A 15,112-nucleotide genomic window follows, 5' to 3' on the forward strand; every position below is an offset into this window, starting at 1 on the left:
TGGACTAAATTATTACCACCAGCTGTGGGGCACAGAAACATCAGGGTCACCCACTAGGTTGCAAGGAGGAGAAGGCAGTGCACATGAGAAAGACTGAGGGGTGGACTCAGGCGGAAAGGGACTGCAGGGGCAAGACAACTGGCTGCCATGTGTGACCCAGAAGTGGAACCTTAGCTCTCAATGATGCTACTGGGACAACTGGTGACATGTGAATAGAGTCTTCAGCTGGAGAACATGCAGGAATTCTTTGTCCTATTCTTGCAACTTTTCTGTAACTTGAAAGCTGTTTTACACTAAAATGGTAAAACAACTAGAGGATGGAGCCGCTGGCTCCGGTGAAGAAGAGAATCTTGCTTCCTGCCCTGAGACCATCAGACCGCCTTCCCACCCACTTCTGTCAGAAACAATGCGATAACCGGACAAAATACTCACCTGACCTTGGGAAACAGGCAGCGTGGGAGAAGAGGGAACAAATGAGACGAGTCCTTCCCTCTTCCAGGCTTTCTGCCTGCAGGTAAAATCCAGACTGAGACAAAAAAGGGAAACCCAAGCAGAGCCCAGTAATCTCACTGAGTTCAAGAGACAGAGATGGAAATTTGGGGAGGCCTAGACGCTTGAACTGGCAGGACAGAGAAGGGCAGGAGGAGGGAGAAGCAGATAAAGGGCTCTGGAAATCTGCAAAGGGTCCCCGAGTCTGGCTAAATACCAATGTGCACACATTGGCGGAAACTCCATGGAGCCAGACCAAAACTCCTTCCAGAGAAAGAACAATTACTGCAGAGCCATAAGTTGGACAATTCCCAAAACTCATAAGAATTAGGAATTGTTTGAGTTCCCACCAGCCAAAGAGAAGAGATTTCACTGAATGCGTAGGGTGTTCAGTAGAGAGCCCAGAAGTGCCACACCTTAAAAGTGGGTTAAATTCTCCATAGAGGAAGGCCTAGACCCATGTTGAAAGAGCTTAAAAACAAGTATTAAAAGATCCAAGTGGTTTGCAAGTAAATTAACTGCTTGCCATCCAAACTCCAACATTCTTTAAATGAGCACAACAAAATCTAGCACCCCAAAACAAAAATGTCACAATGTCTGGCATCCAGTAAAAAAAAATTACTTGACATAATAAGAAGTAAAAGGCTGGGGGGAGGATAGAGCTCAGTGGGAGAGTGTGTGCTCAGCACGCACAAGGTCCTGGGCTCCATCCCCAGTGCCTCCACTAAGAAATAAAATTAAAAATTAATTTAAAAATACATAAAGAAACCTAATTACTCCCCCTAAAAAAGACCAAAACCAAAATTATATACATATATAAAGAAGAAGTTAAACGTTACCTTTAGCCAGTGGAAAAATCAGGTACTATAAGCTGACCCAGAAATGACAAAGATGATAGAATTTTTCAAATTTCCATTCTAAAATGAACTCCAACTAATAGTCCTTGGTGAAACTTGGGAATGGGACCCTGCTTCTTACCCATCTTGGTGAACTGTTTCCACCTCACAGTGCACAGCAGTCAGCTTCCCCTGTCAGTGGACAAGTGGCTGCAGTGACCTTGGCACTGGCCTGGGTGGAGGCGCAGTCTTTACACACCAGGCCCTGCTGCTTGACATTTTGTTTAACTTCAAACTTCCATTTCAGGAGCAATGTCATCTTCCATGGGAAGCCCTCCCTAACTGCCCAGGTCAGGTCCCCGTAATACATTCTCACTGCCCTGTTCGCTCATCCTGGCCGTTTATCTCAGTTGGTGTGAATTTGTGTGAGTGTTTTATTAGCATCTGTCTGCCCCATTAATGCCCTGAACCCAAGAAATGAGGTTAAGTGTTTTCCTTGAATCTCCAGCACAAAGCGCAGTGCCTGCATAGGGTGTCCTGATAAACATTTGCTGAATGAATGAGGCATACGTGAACAAATGCAATGGGCATAATGAGTTTCATTTGGTCTTCCAAGCAAATTCTGAGGGTAACTGACAAACCATTGGTATCCAGAGGAGGGCACGCCAAACTTCTGATGACCCGGAACTCGCCAGACTCAGCCTTAGATATGCTTCAGGGAAGCCTACCAAGTGCAGGTAAATATTCGGGCCCCTGTCTGGCTTCCTTTTGATGACTTATTCTTGACAGAGGCATTTCTCCTAAGTGTCAAGTTCTTCAGGTCATCATCTGTAACGCTGAGAGCATTGTCCTTACAAGTGAGACTGACCCAGACAGAAAACGGGAGGACTGTAGTAGATGCTGTTTAAAACCCCTTTCAATCTTGAAAGTGTATGATTTTTGACGTTAACCAGCCAATCTTTTTCTTTTTTAATTTTAGCTTTATTGAGGTATAACTGACATATAAAATTGTAAGACATTTGAAGTGTACATTGTGGTGATTTGATATACATGTACCCTCCCCTCCTTCCCCTTCCCCGCTCCCCTTCCTTCCCTTCCTTTCTAGGTCTGCTCTCTTAGCAAATTTCAATTATTTAACCAGCCAACATTTCTGCCAGCTCAGTTGCAGGGACGCGGTAATTCCTCACTTCCGCCACTAGGTGGCACTTTTAGTTTTAAATTCTCTGCCTGGCGGGAGATTGGGAATCCTTTTCACTTTTAAACCCACACTCGAGTTTGTTTTGTAGAAGAGAGAACTGGTAACTAAAAGCTTGTAACATCCTGCAGCCTCCTGCAACCCTGGGATGCCGGTAGGGGTGCGGGATGGGGTTTGAGAAGTCCGCAATCGGACTCACGTGGAACGCTCGTGAGAGGGGTCTCCCTCCTCTCCACGCTCTCCCTCCTCCTCTGCTCCCGGCTCACCTGCTGTCTCACCTCCGAGGAGGGTCCGGGGTGTCTGGTGCTGAGACCCGCAGGGCTGGAGATGCCTTGAGCAAGTTCCGCGCCTCCCTGACCCTCATCTTTAAAGTCAGGGTGCGCGGGGTGTGCCTCCTGGGTAGATCCCAAGCTGGGGGCAGCCGAGAACATCTTATTTCTGAAACAGAGGTTCCCAGGCTCCACCTCCAGAGCTTGATTCTGATTAGGGCGAAGGCACTTTCCAGGTTACTGGGAAGATTAAGTAAGACAAAACCTAGCCAGCAGGACTTTCAGGAAATCGAGGCCTGTATGTAAAGCTCCTCATACCACGGGCAGCGTGTAGTAAGTGTTGGTTGAATGGGAGCTTTTGTTATTTTTACCACTACTGGTGAGCAGCCCAGGTGCCTAGGACGGTGTCTGTGCGGAGTTGAGGCCCAGTAAATATTGTCAAATGAATCAACAACCTCCCAGTCAGACCCTGGGGGTGGAGGCCCCGACCCCATCCGGGAGGGCAAGGGAACTAGTGTGACCACCTGCCCCACCAGGACCCACACCCCTGCCCACCGGGTCTCCAGGGGCCCCTTGATCCCAGGAGTCCCGGGAAGTCGGGGGTGGGGGGTCCCATCCTGAGAAGACAGTGGCCTTAGTGAGGCTGTCAGAGCCCTAAAGCCAGGTGGGGACACAGGCTGTGCACCCTGGCCCACAGTGGCATCTTGGGAGGGGGCTGTCTGCCCACCAAGTCACATGTATTACCTTTGTGGTAAGACCTTCCATAGCTAGAGGGCTTCAGTCACCTGGTGAATGACGAAATCACTGACAAGGGCCAGCCCCAGCAGAGGTCCATGGCAGTTGGCTGGAACACAGTGGCAGAGAACTCAGGGTGACTGGTGGGCCAGTTGTGCTCCCAGCTACCCATGGGCTGGTTGGAGCCACTTCTGAATCTCCCACCCTTGGGCAGAGCAGTTCTGTTTGTTCTCCCAAACCTCAGAGATTCCAAGAACTAAATCTGAAGCTCCTGAGGCAAGAACTGTCCCAGCCTTGTGCTGCCAACAGGAAGGCTCTGCTGGCTTCAGGAGAAGGGGTAGGTAGTAGGCCCACAGCCCTTGGCAGTTCCTTCCCACCAGCCAGCCAGGGAACTCAGGGAGCCATCTGCCATGTGGTTCCCTGCGACCTCCAGCAGGGGGCAGTCTGTCTGAGAAGTCTGGGGGCCATGCCATCACAACCTGGTGTAGGCTTCCTCAGGCCAGCACCCGGGGGTCCAAAAGAGCAGACAGCAGAGGTCAGTGTCCAGCATAAAATCAGCATGCTTGGCCCTTTACCTGTCGGACTCATGGCCTGGCACAGAGGATGCCCTCAACTGTTGTTATTGAAAGAGTGAATAAATGAATAAATGAATGAATGAAAAAGAATCTTTGTTTCTATTGTAGAGACGAGGTAGCTGAGGCCAGAAGGACTTTGTCCCAAGTTCACCCAAATTAGAAGCTGACTCAGCCCACTAACACCCAGTCCTGGACATTCTCCCTACTCCAGAAGGAGAGGGGCTTTCCAAGGCGGGGGAGGGGAGGCCAGACCTGTAGAGCTGGGGTTGGAGGGTTGGGGTCAGGATCAGGCATGTGATCTTACAAATGGGCCCCTCCCACGACCAGCTGTGTGCCTTTGGGTGGGCGTTTAACCTTCTCTGAACCTCAATAAAGTGAGCCAGTACCACTAACCTCAGGGCAGCGCGGCCTTGAATCAGAGCACGACAGCCCCTTCCAAACACCACTCATTCTTTGTTGCCGTTGTTGTTGTTGTAATTATTCAAAACGAATAAATAAAAACCCTACGTAGTTTGGTAGTAGATACAATTGATTGATTTTCTGATATTTAGAGGAAGAAATTAGTTCTGTCTCAATCCCACCTTCTTTATATATATATATATAAACTACACATAGTGTTAGATATGTAATTATGTGGTTATAAATAATATGATTACTTACATTTTTTCCTTAAAACCTTGGACTTACAATCATACATATTCACCCAAATAACCATGATCCCCCTTCTTCTTCTTTTTTTTAGTTATTAGGTTTATTTGCTTATTATTTTATTATTATTTTTTGATGGAGGTGCTGGGGATTGAACCCAAGACCTCTTGCATGCTAAGCAGGTGCTCTGCCACTGAGCTATACCCTTGCCCTGCCTTTTTCTTTAGTCTCTATTTTTAAATAGGTTTGGTTCTCACCACCAGACCTTCCTCTGTAGCTTTTCCTTGCTTGGTCTTGTTTATTTGGATTTATCTCTGGATGGTTGTGTCCAGCACAGACAGGTCTTGTTTTTTTCAAGAAGCCATGGAGCTGCATTTCCTGAGTGTCTGCACATTGCCTAATCTCTGTAAGGATGCTTTGATGTGTAACATGTTTTTAAAGTGTAGTCATCATTAATTGCCTTTTTTTAAAATAAACTTTTGTTGAGGCACAACGTTGTTCCAGCTATTTGCTGTGGTGACATGCACTACCTGGAAATGCATGGCAGTATTATTATTCACAACATTCAAAAGGTGGAAGCAACCTGAGTGTCCTCTGACAACTGGATGGATGGGTCAATAAAATGTTGTTTCTATGTACGGTAGAATATTATTCAGTCTTAATGAGGAAGGAGATTCTGGTACGTGCTACAACATGGCTGAACCTTGAGGACATGATGCTAAGTGAAATAAGCCAGTCACAAAAGGACAAACACTGTATGATCCCACTTAGATGAAATTTCTAGAATAGTCAAATTCATTGAGACATAAAGTAGAATGCGGTTGTCAGGCATGAGGGGGAAAGGGGACTTTAATGGGTGCAGAGTTTCCGTTTCTCAAGATGAAAATGTTCTGGAATCTGTTGCACAACTGTGTGAACATATTTAACACACTGAACTATACACTTAACAATGATTAAGATGATACATTTTATGTCATTTTATTAACCACAATTTAAAAAAACCAGTGATGTAAAACAGCGACCACCATTTTATTATGTTTATAGGCTCTCTGGGTCGAAAGTCTGGGCACAGGGAAGATAGTTCTGCTCTGCTCCAGGATGTCTGAACCCTCAGCTGGGGTGACCCCAGTGGCTGGGGCTGGAAGAGCTGGGGCCAGAGAGTCCAACATGGTTCCTTTACTCAGGTGTGTGGCACGTAGGATGGGCAGCTCCTCTGGGCCTGTGGACCATAGCCCTACAGGTGGCACCTCCGGGCGGGCAGCCTCAGAGTAACCAGGCTTCTTGCAGGGTGGTTCAGGGTCACAAGGATGAGTGCTCCCCGCAGGCGAGGAGGAAGCGGCGTGGCCTTTCATCAGTCTCAGAAGTGGTGTTGTATCACTTCCCACCATATTTTTTGGTCCACCAGTCACAAAGCCCATTCAGGTTCAAGAGGTGGGGACACAGACCCTCTCAATGGAAGGAATGTCAAATCATTTGTGTTCATGTTTTTAAACCACCACAAACATAAACACAAAAAAAGGACACAAATCATGAGGGTATTGCTCGATGAAATTTTCCAAAGTGAACCTCTCATATAGTTAGCACCGAGATCAGGAAATAGAACACTCCCCGAAACTCAGAAACCCCTCTTGTGCTCCACCCTCCACCCTCATCCCCGACTTCTAGCACCAAAGGTTACTTTTGCTTGAGTTGAACTGAACTGTACACTTCAAAATGGTTAATTGTGTGTTGTGTGAATTTTACCTTAATTAAAAAAAAAAATAAGAGTCCAGAGGTCTCAGCCAACATGATATCAGAAGGAACTCCGTGCTGATATGGCAAATACAGGTCTTCCTGTTACCCATGCCTTGATCAATAACTGAAGCTTGACTTGCTAATTAGCCTAATGATGTCAGAAATGTTCTTTTAAAAACATTGGTGAATATAGTGCCTCATTGACTAAACTGATGAATGTTCGAAACAGGCTCTCATTGGCGAAATGAAAAGCGTTGTGTTTCAAGATAAGTGGATTGCCTTGAAATAGTCTAAAAGCACTCCCACCCATACTGCATAAGACATGAGAATCCAGCAAAATTTATCACCTGCCCCTAAGGCTTGATTTTTAATGGACCAGTTTACAGCAATTGATTTGGGAAGTTTTCTGGTTGTTTGGTGCTTATCATTGATAAGGCAAAGACTCTGGTCTCTAGGATATGTGTCTGCCGCTGGTGAAGGATGTGGTTGGATTTCCTAAAAAGGCCAAGAGTCAGGACTTGAGACTTCATCAAATTTACAGAATAGGGTATCTGAGCTATTCTATGTCTGCTTGCTGACAACGTTTGGTTAATAAATATCTTTATGTTTAGCAGAATTTGATCTGGTCTTCCTTGCAATGTGATAACAAGAACGTGGAGGAGAAGCGAACACCCACCCCAGACTTCTTTGACCAATACACTAACCCACCAAGTGGTCTGAGTTGTGCTGAATCAAACCAGTTTAGGTAAGTTTGCTCATAACCATTGCCCGATTTCTTCATCAGTTTTTTTTTCTTCTTGTTTTCACTGTGTAGGCGCTCCCAGTGAGATTCTGGATACTTGGTTGCTTTTGTTGAGGATATCTTCCAGTTTATGTGTTAAATCTTTGAATATTTTTCCTTGCAATAGACCACTCTTTTTTTTTTTTTTAATTGTGGTATAGTCAGTTCACAAAGTTGTGTCAATTTCTGGTTTACAGCATAATGTTTCAGTCATACATATACATATATATTCCTTTTCATATTCATTTTCATTATAGGTTACTGCAAGATATTGAATATAGTTCCCTGTGCTGTACAGTATAAACTTGTTGTTTATCTATTTTATAGATAGTAGTTAGTCCTGGCAAAACTTGAACTCCCAAGTTATCCCTTCCCACCCCCTTTAACCCCTGGTAACCATAAGTTTATTTTCTCTGAGTGTGTTTAGGTTTGGAAATAAGTTCATTGTGTTGTGTTTTTTTTTTAGATTCCACATATAAGTGATATCATATGGTATTTTTCTTTCTCTTTCTGGCTTACTTCACGTAGAATGACGATCTCCAGGTCCATCCATGTTGCTGCAAATGGCATTATTTTATTCTTGTTTATAACTGAGTAGTATTCCATTGTGTAAATATACAACTTCTTTATCCAGTCATCTGTCGAAGGACATTTAGGTTGCTTCTATGTCTTGGCTATTAAATATAGTGCTGCTATAAACATTCGGGTACATGTATCTTTTCGAATAAGAGTTTCCTCCAGATATACGCCCAGGAGTGGGATTGCTGGATCATATGGTAAGTCTATTTTTAGTTTTTTCCATACTGTTTTCCATAATGGCTGCACCGAACTACATTCCCACCAACAGTGTAGGAGGGCTCCCTTTTCTCCAAACCCTCTCCAGCATTTATCGTTTGTGGACTTTTTAATGATGGCCGCAATGGACAACTCTTAACTTGAAACTGTAAATAGGTGACATTTGTTATGCCAGTGATTCTGAAAGAACCAAACCATCCCTCCTCATCTCAAGACCCATGAAGCCTTTGTCAAAAAAGGCATAATTCCCAAGCACCAGCCAAATCCTTTGAAATGCAAAGGAAAACTCAAACCCAAATTTGAGGGAGAGGCTGGAGAGGCAGACTTGATGTGCATAAGAATACAGGAGGAGTCTGCAGCCTGGGTAACGGGGATTCTCTGGGAGAGAAGGAAGAAATGCTGAGCTTCTTGGCCGATTTGGAGTGGGTAAAGGAGTTGCTAAGAGCAAAGTTTTAAAAAAATCAAAGTAGAAGTCATTGTTGTGGCATCGATGCGATTCCCTGGTGTCTCCTAACCACACCAACTGGTGTGGGCTTTTGAAATCAGAAAAGCTGAGCTGCTTGTCTGCACAGCAGGACTGTCAGTGAGGGCTTCATGACACTCCCCAACCCCAGCCCAAAAAACTGGCTTAGTAGGTGCCCAGGTGAAAGCCAGAGGGCACGGGGCCTGCCCTGTGGCTGAGGCTCAATTCTGCCAACCCCAACCTGAGCCAACATCTGTTCTGCGCCTATAGCAACAAGGTGACATTAATTTAACACCTACTAAGAGCTTTACACGCAATCAGTTATCACAACATCTTCGTAAGTCTTGTGGGTAGTATTATAGGCAAACCTTGTTTTATTGCACTTCAAAGATACTGTATTTTCTACGAAGTGACGGTTTGTGGTAACCCTTCCTTGAGCAAGGCTAGCGGCACCATTTTTCCAGCAGCATTTGCTCATTTCATGTCTCTGTGTCACATTTTGGTATATCTTGCATATTTCAAACTTTTTCATTGTTGTTATATTTGTTATGGGAATCTGTGGTCAGTGATCTTTGATATTACTACTATGACTCCCTGAAAGCTCAGATGATGGTTAACATTTTTTAGCAATAAACTATTTTTAAATTCAGGTATATACATTGTTTTTTTTTTTTTTTTGACATAATACTATTGCATACCTAAAAGAATACAGTATAGTACAAACATTAATTTTATATGCTTTAGGAAGCCAAAATATTTGTGTGACCAGTGGTCTGGAACCAAATGTGCTGTATCTCTGAGGTACGCCTGTATCTTTGTTGTACATATGATGAAACAGAAGTTCAGAGAAGTTAAGTAACTTACTGAAAGTCGCACAGCCGCGAGTGACAGAGCCAGGATTCATACCACTGCTCCCTTCCTCCTACCTCTGCCCTCACAACTGAGGGCTTCTGGTTCTGTGTCTAAAGGGATGAGCCAAAATAGTGTATTGTTATTAGAGTCCAAAGGTTGTTTTATCCTGTGCTACCTGTAAAGAGAACTTGGGGGATCAGATGAAGTGTAACATCCCCAAACTCTTCTAAGAAACGCTCTTATCAACAGATGCCTGGCAATCAAGCAACCCTTTTGAACCTCAGAGGTGTCCCCTCTGCAGGGGGAGGGCAGCCCCACCCACTCCCAACAGCTTCCTGCAGCCACTGCTGGGGCCTTAAAATGGAAAAAGTAAGGACACCTGGGAGCTGGGACCAGTGGTGAAGTTTGGTCTTTTTTTTTCTTTAATCTGGTTTTTTTGTTTTTTGGTGGAGGAAGGTAATTAGATTCATTCATTCGTTCATTCATTCATTCTTAGAGAAGTTACTGAGGATTGAACCCAGGACCTCATGCATGCTAACCATGCGCTCTACCACTTGAGCTATACCCTGCCCCACCCTGGTCTTTATGTTAGGATGTTACTCTCAGGTCCAGTGTCGGGGGAGCACTGGGTCAGATTTGGGTGGATCCAAGTACCTCGTGTGGGGGACAAGTTGAGTGTGTCTGTAAGGGGTGGTTGAAACCAGAGGTGAGGCCAGGTAGGAACTCCTCAGCAGCAGAACTTCTCCAGCTGAGGATCAGAGGAAGGGAGCAGGGACCACTCTGACTTGCCTCTTAGTCCCAGGTTATCCATGATGGTAGCCACCAACCACAAGTGGTCGTCCAGCGCTTGAAATATGGCTAGTCTGAATTGAGATGAGCCTAAGTGTAAAACAGACCTCAAATTTCAAAGCTTTGGTAGGAAATAATGTAAAATATCTCATTAACATTTTTGATGTTGATTATATGTTGAGATGATAACATTTGGCATATAGTGGCTTAAAGAAAATAGATTATGAACATGAATTTCCTACTAAAAAATTTAAATACCAAATACACAATATTCTAAAATAAAATATTCATTCTCTTTCTATCGGACTACACTGTTTTGGACTAATCCCTCCCGCCTGGGTGAGGAATGGAGGACACATGGGCACAGGGCAAGTCAGCTTAACAGCATGGCACTGCCTCCTGTCGCCCTTCCAGGAGAGGTGCTTGTCGGGCCTGACACAAGGAAGAAGGGAGAGAACTGAACTGCCTCAGGGTGGAAGCAAGACTTGCCTGACTAGGTGAGCAGAGCGTGGAAAGGCCTGGGGGTGGGGTACCAATCCTGATGGGCGTGGTGGGGAGAAGAGTGGGCAGGGTGGGTCTGTCAGTCTGACAGTCACACCCGGGGATCCCTAGGGCCACCAGAGGGCCTAGCTTTCCTCCTTTCCAACCCTGTAGGATTCATTTTCATCCACTGATTGTTCTCTGATGCTCCATCAGGTGAGAAATAGAAAAGTGGGTTATTTTCATTTTCAGCAGCTTCTACTGCAGCCCAGAGTCTATTTTCTGAGCCAGGGAGCTGAGGCCACCCAGTGAACCTGAGTCTGAGCTCATCGTACCCCTGGGGGGGGCTCCCTGGCAAGTTCCCAAGGCCACAGACAGACATGGATGCCTGGAGCCAAAGGGGCCTGGGGACCAGGCCTCACCTGGAAGATCAGGGCCTCTAGGTCCACCCTGGGGCCTGGAGTCTGACGTTTATAATGCTCCCCGATTCTCTGCCAGGAATCTCTCCTGCAGCAGAGCAGGGCAGAGTGTGGTTAAGGATTCTTTTTATGCTGCTTGGGCTAAAAGAGAAAGGTAAGAAATCCCTTTCAGGTGGTCCTGTGGGCTTTCCGCTGGGGAAGATGCAGCCTGCCTGGGGAAAGATAGGTGAGTCACTTTAGGAGTTTCCCAATTAAAATCGAAGACCTGAAACGTGCCCTCAAGGAGACATCCCTGGAGAAAAGGAAGAAGTAACTGAGAGCCTTCTGGAAAGAACTATGGAAGACTTAGAAGAAAGGAGGCAGAAGCCGACCACAAAGGAGGAGTTCCTCCAGCCTGAGTGGCTTGTGTTCTGAGCACTCCGTTCACTGTTTGGTCCACTCACTTTCTACTGCTCACCATGTAAATGTCACCTCCTCAATGTGGCTTCTCCTGGCCATTTTACCTAAAGTTGCAACTTGCTCCCTACCCACATCCTAGGCTCCTTCCAGCTTTATTTTTGTCTGAGTGCTTGTCATCATCTAACATAGCATATATTTTATTGATCTTGCTGAATGTTTGCTCGCCCTGCTAGACTATACACTATGAGGGCAGGGACCTTGTTTTGTTTGACTGTTCCCAAATGCCTAGAACGAGACCTGGCACTGGGTTCATATTCATTGAATGAATGGATGAAGTGTAAAAACTTTTAATCCAACTGATGCATAAGAGGGGAGCCCACCCTCTGCTCACTGCAGTACTGTGTGGACAGCAGGCAGAAGCAACTTGAATGTCCATCAGCAGGGGACAAGTTAGAGAATTTATGTGACACGGAGTAGAATGTTTGGCCGCTGTTAACATAAATAAGGTAGGTTAGTGGTTCTTAAAATGGGGTCTGCAGTCCTCTGATAACTATTTTGTAATTCTAAGACATCATCTGCCTTTTGCCACATGCTGACATTTGCATCAGTGGTACAAAAGTGATGGTGGGTAAAACTGATGTCACCTTAGCCTAAATCAAGGCAGTGACTCCAAACTATACTGAGTCACTATATTCTTCACTCTCATGTACTTTGTTTTAATGCAGTTTCACTTAAGAATGTTTTTGATGCAGCAGGAGAAGGATTTCTAATTTTATTAAATTTTGATCCTTTGATACATGTTTAATACTTGGTGCCGTGAAGTGGAAAATACACACAAAGCACTTCTGTTGCAGATCAGAATATGGCATCTTGAAAGGATTTGTACGATCGACTGAGCTATGAGGTGAACTAGCTCCCTTTTCCAGGGAACATCATTTCTTACCAGAAAGAGCAACTAACAAACTAAGGCTGTTCATAGGTGGGTATTTGGGTATTTTGGTATTTGAACAAAGAACCAAGTGAGCCTGTCACTTGAAGATAAACAATTGCTATCAATAATAACATTTGAGTTTCAAGCAAAAATTAGAATTTTGGACAATTTTACTGTTATATAAGTGAAATGGGTCAACGTAACCAATGCATAATAATACAAAGTTATGCATAAAGCAAGGCCCCTTTAAATGCACGAGACAGAGTGATAGATTTCAATGTAGCAGAGTATGGAGAGTTCAGTCTGGATGCTTTCACTTTCCATGTTGCAATTAAATTTCAGGAAATGATCACTTAGGAATTTGGGTATAGGTACAAAGAAGATGATAACCACAATTATCTGAAAAGACTACAAAAATACTCCTCCCCTTTCCAGTTATGGATCTAACTAAATTCCTAGCCTTCAGCAGAAGCCTAGATTTTCTTCATATACTTCACACAAAGCAATGAAATGTAACAAATCGAATTCAGAAGCAGATGTGATATTCAACTGTCTTCTATTAAGGCAGACATTAAAGACATGCAAAAATATAAAACAATGTTTCTCTTGTCATTTATTTATGTTATTATGTAATGGCTTGTTATTGTCATTTTTAAAATAATGGGGAAAGGTATACTCAGTGGTTAGAGTATATGCTTAGCATGCTCAAGGTCCTGGGTTCAATCCCCAGTACCTCCACTAAAATAACTAACTAATAAACCTGATTACCCCCCCCAAAATAAACAAACAAAATAACAGATTTATTGAGCTATAATTCACGTACCATAAAATCCATCCTTTTGAAGTGTACAATTCAATGGTTTCTAGACTATTCATGGAGTTATACAGTCATCATCACTATCTAATTTTAGGATATTTTCAATTCAATGAGGGAAGGCAGGAAAAGACTTACAAAGAGCACCTAACACTAACAATTACTTAATTTTTAAAGGACAAGAAGTTTTCCTCTAAAACAAATCAAAGCTGTGAGATTTTGACTTGTTAAAGAAGTTGATAATGCAAAGCTAAGAAGGACTGAATGCCTTCAGAGACGGAAGCATCCCCAGGCTTCTGCATTTTTTGGAAGGGCTTTTCCCTTTCTGGACTTCAGTTCATTCTGACTTCTTTGTGACTTGTAGGTCTGCACTTCCTGGAGGACCCAGAGACCTGTGCCAGCCATCTGGGCTGAAGGACATATCTGTTCTCGTCCGGATGCAAGAGAACCACGATAGACTCAATCCTGCAGGGATTTTCAGAGGGAGGACTGGCAAATTGTATTTTCCAAAGATGGCCACAGTAGTATGTATCCCATGCTGTTCTTAGACATTGTCACTTCTCCACTGAGAGATGGAGAGTTACGTTCCCTCCCCTTTGTGATGGCCCTGACCAATTAGAGTAGAGCTGTGTGATTTCTGACCCTACCTCGGATACAGCTTCTACCTGACTCTCCCTCTTTGCAAGTCCTCCCTGAGAACCCAGTGACCATGCTGTGAGGAAGCACAGGCCATACTGAGAGGCCATGTGTAGATGTTCTAGTCAACAGCCTCAAGGAAGGGCCAAGCACAAGCCAGCATCAATCCCGTACATCTGAGGGAATGAGTCTTCAGCTGATCCCCGCCCCCAGCCTTGGAGCTGCCCCTGCTTATGCCAAGTGGATCAGAGAAAACAGTTCCCCATGAAGTTCTGCCCAAATTGCAGATTTGTGAGCAAAGTGAATTTGCTGTTTGGGCCATAGGTTTGGGGATGGTTGGTTACACAGCAATAGGGAACTGAGAAAGAAATCTTGGACTTAAAACACATTTGGTTTGCCCTATGAAATGTAGAAGCTTCTGTAGCCATCCCAGAGGAATGTGAGTGAAATGAGCGTGCTCGTGGAATGACACAGGCAAAATACTTTCAACTGCTCTACAGCTAAAATCTACCTCCTGGTGCTTCTCCATTGTAAACAATAACATTTGTTCTGGTTATAACAGTTTTATATAACCAATGTAGAAAATTCAGAAAAATGAGAATTAAAAAAGGGAATGAAAAAGGTCTGACTCATGGCATTTACAACTGCTAATAATTTGGTCCCTTTCCCTCTAGTTTTTTTTCTTCCTATACATAGAAACTTATTTTATAAAACATGGATCATATTTGCACAGTAATATTGCTACTGGCCCATCATTCAGCAATCGTATTTTGAATTCAGCAGGCACCCAGCTGGACTCTGGAGAGGGGGAGAAAGAGGGCAGGGTTTCCAGCCGTGGCCATGACTGTGACTCACCTTGGGTCACTAGTGAGACACTGAGACTTCCCTCGTAGGGGTGGCTACGTGTTGCCTGGTGAGCATCATGGGTACCTGCTGCTTTGCTGCCAGGGTGGACACAGCTTAGGAGGTGTTCCATCCTCCCCTCCTACCTAAATGCAGGGAGGCTTGAAGAGGGCGGTGTCTGGTGGACACAGCCCCCAAACTGTGCCCCTTGTAGCTGATGTGCCTTTTGACTAGTGCCTGGGTGACAGCTCGTATTTCACATGCATATTTTGCAGAAACACTTCCTTAGAAATCCACCATGCAATGCAGAACCTGTTGTTAACAATATGGTCTTGTGCACTTGAAAATTTGTTAAGAGATTTGTCAAGCTCATGTGCAGTGTTCAACCAACCCCTTACCAACCCCTCCCCAACCCCCCCCACCACCAAA

The 15,112-nt window shown here is 44.5% G+C and overlaps 1 long non-coding RNA gene across 1 annotated transcript in view; it reads right to left on the reverse strand.

Annotated features, from left to right (window-relative positions):
- LOC123614882 (uncharacterized) overlaps positions 1 to 658 on the reverse strand; it is a 34,547-nt gene extending 33,889 nt beyond the window's left edge. Inside the window, exon 1 of the long non-coding RNA XR_006722362.2 lies at positions 433 to 658. This is a non-coding gene — a long non-coding RNA (uncharacterized LOC123614882). The remainder of the gene's footprint in view (positions 1 to 432) is intronic.
- Between the last annotated feature and the right edge of the window lie 14,454 nt (positions 659 to 15,112).

This window comes from Camelus bactrianus, chromosome 5, assembly GCF_048773025.1.
Source record: "Camelus bactrianus isolate YW-2024 breed Bactrian camel chromosome 5, ASM4877302v1, whole genome shotgun sequence".
Lineage (NCBI taxonomy): Eukaryota > Metazoa > Chordata > Mammalia > Artiodactyla > Camelidae > Camelus > Camelus bactrianus.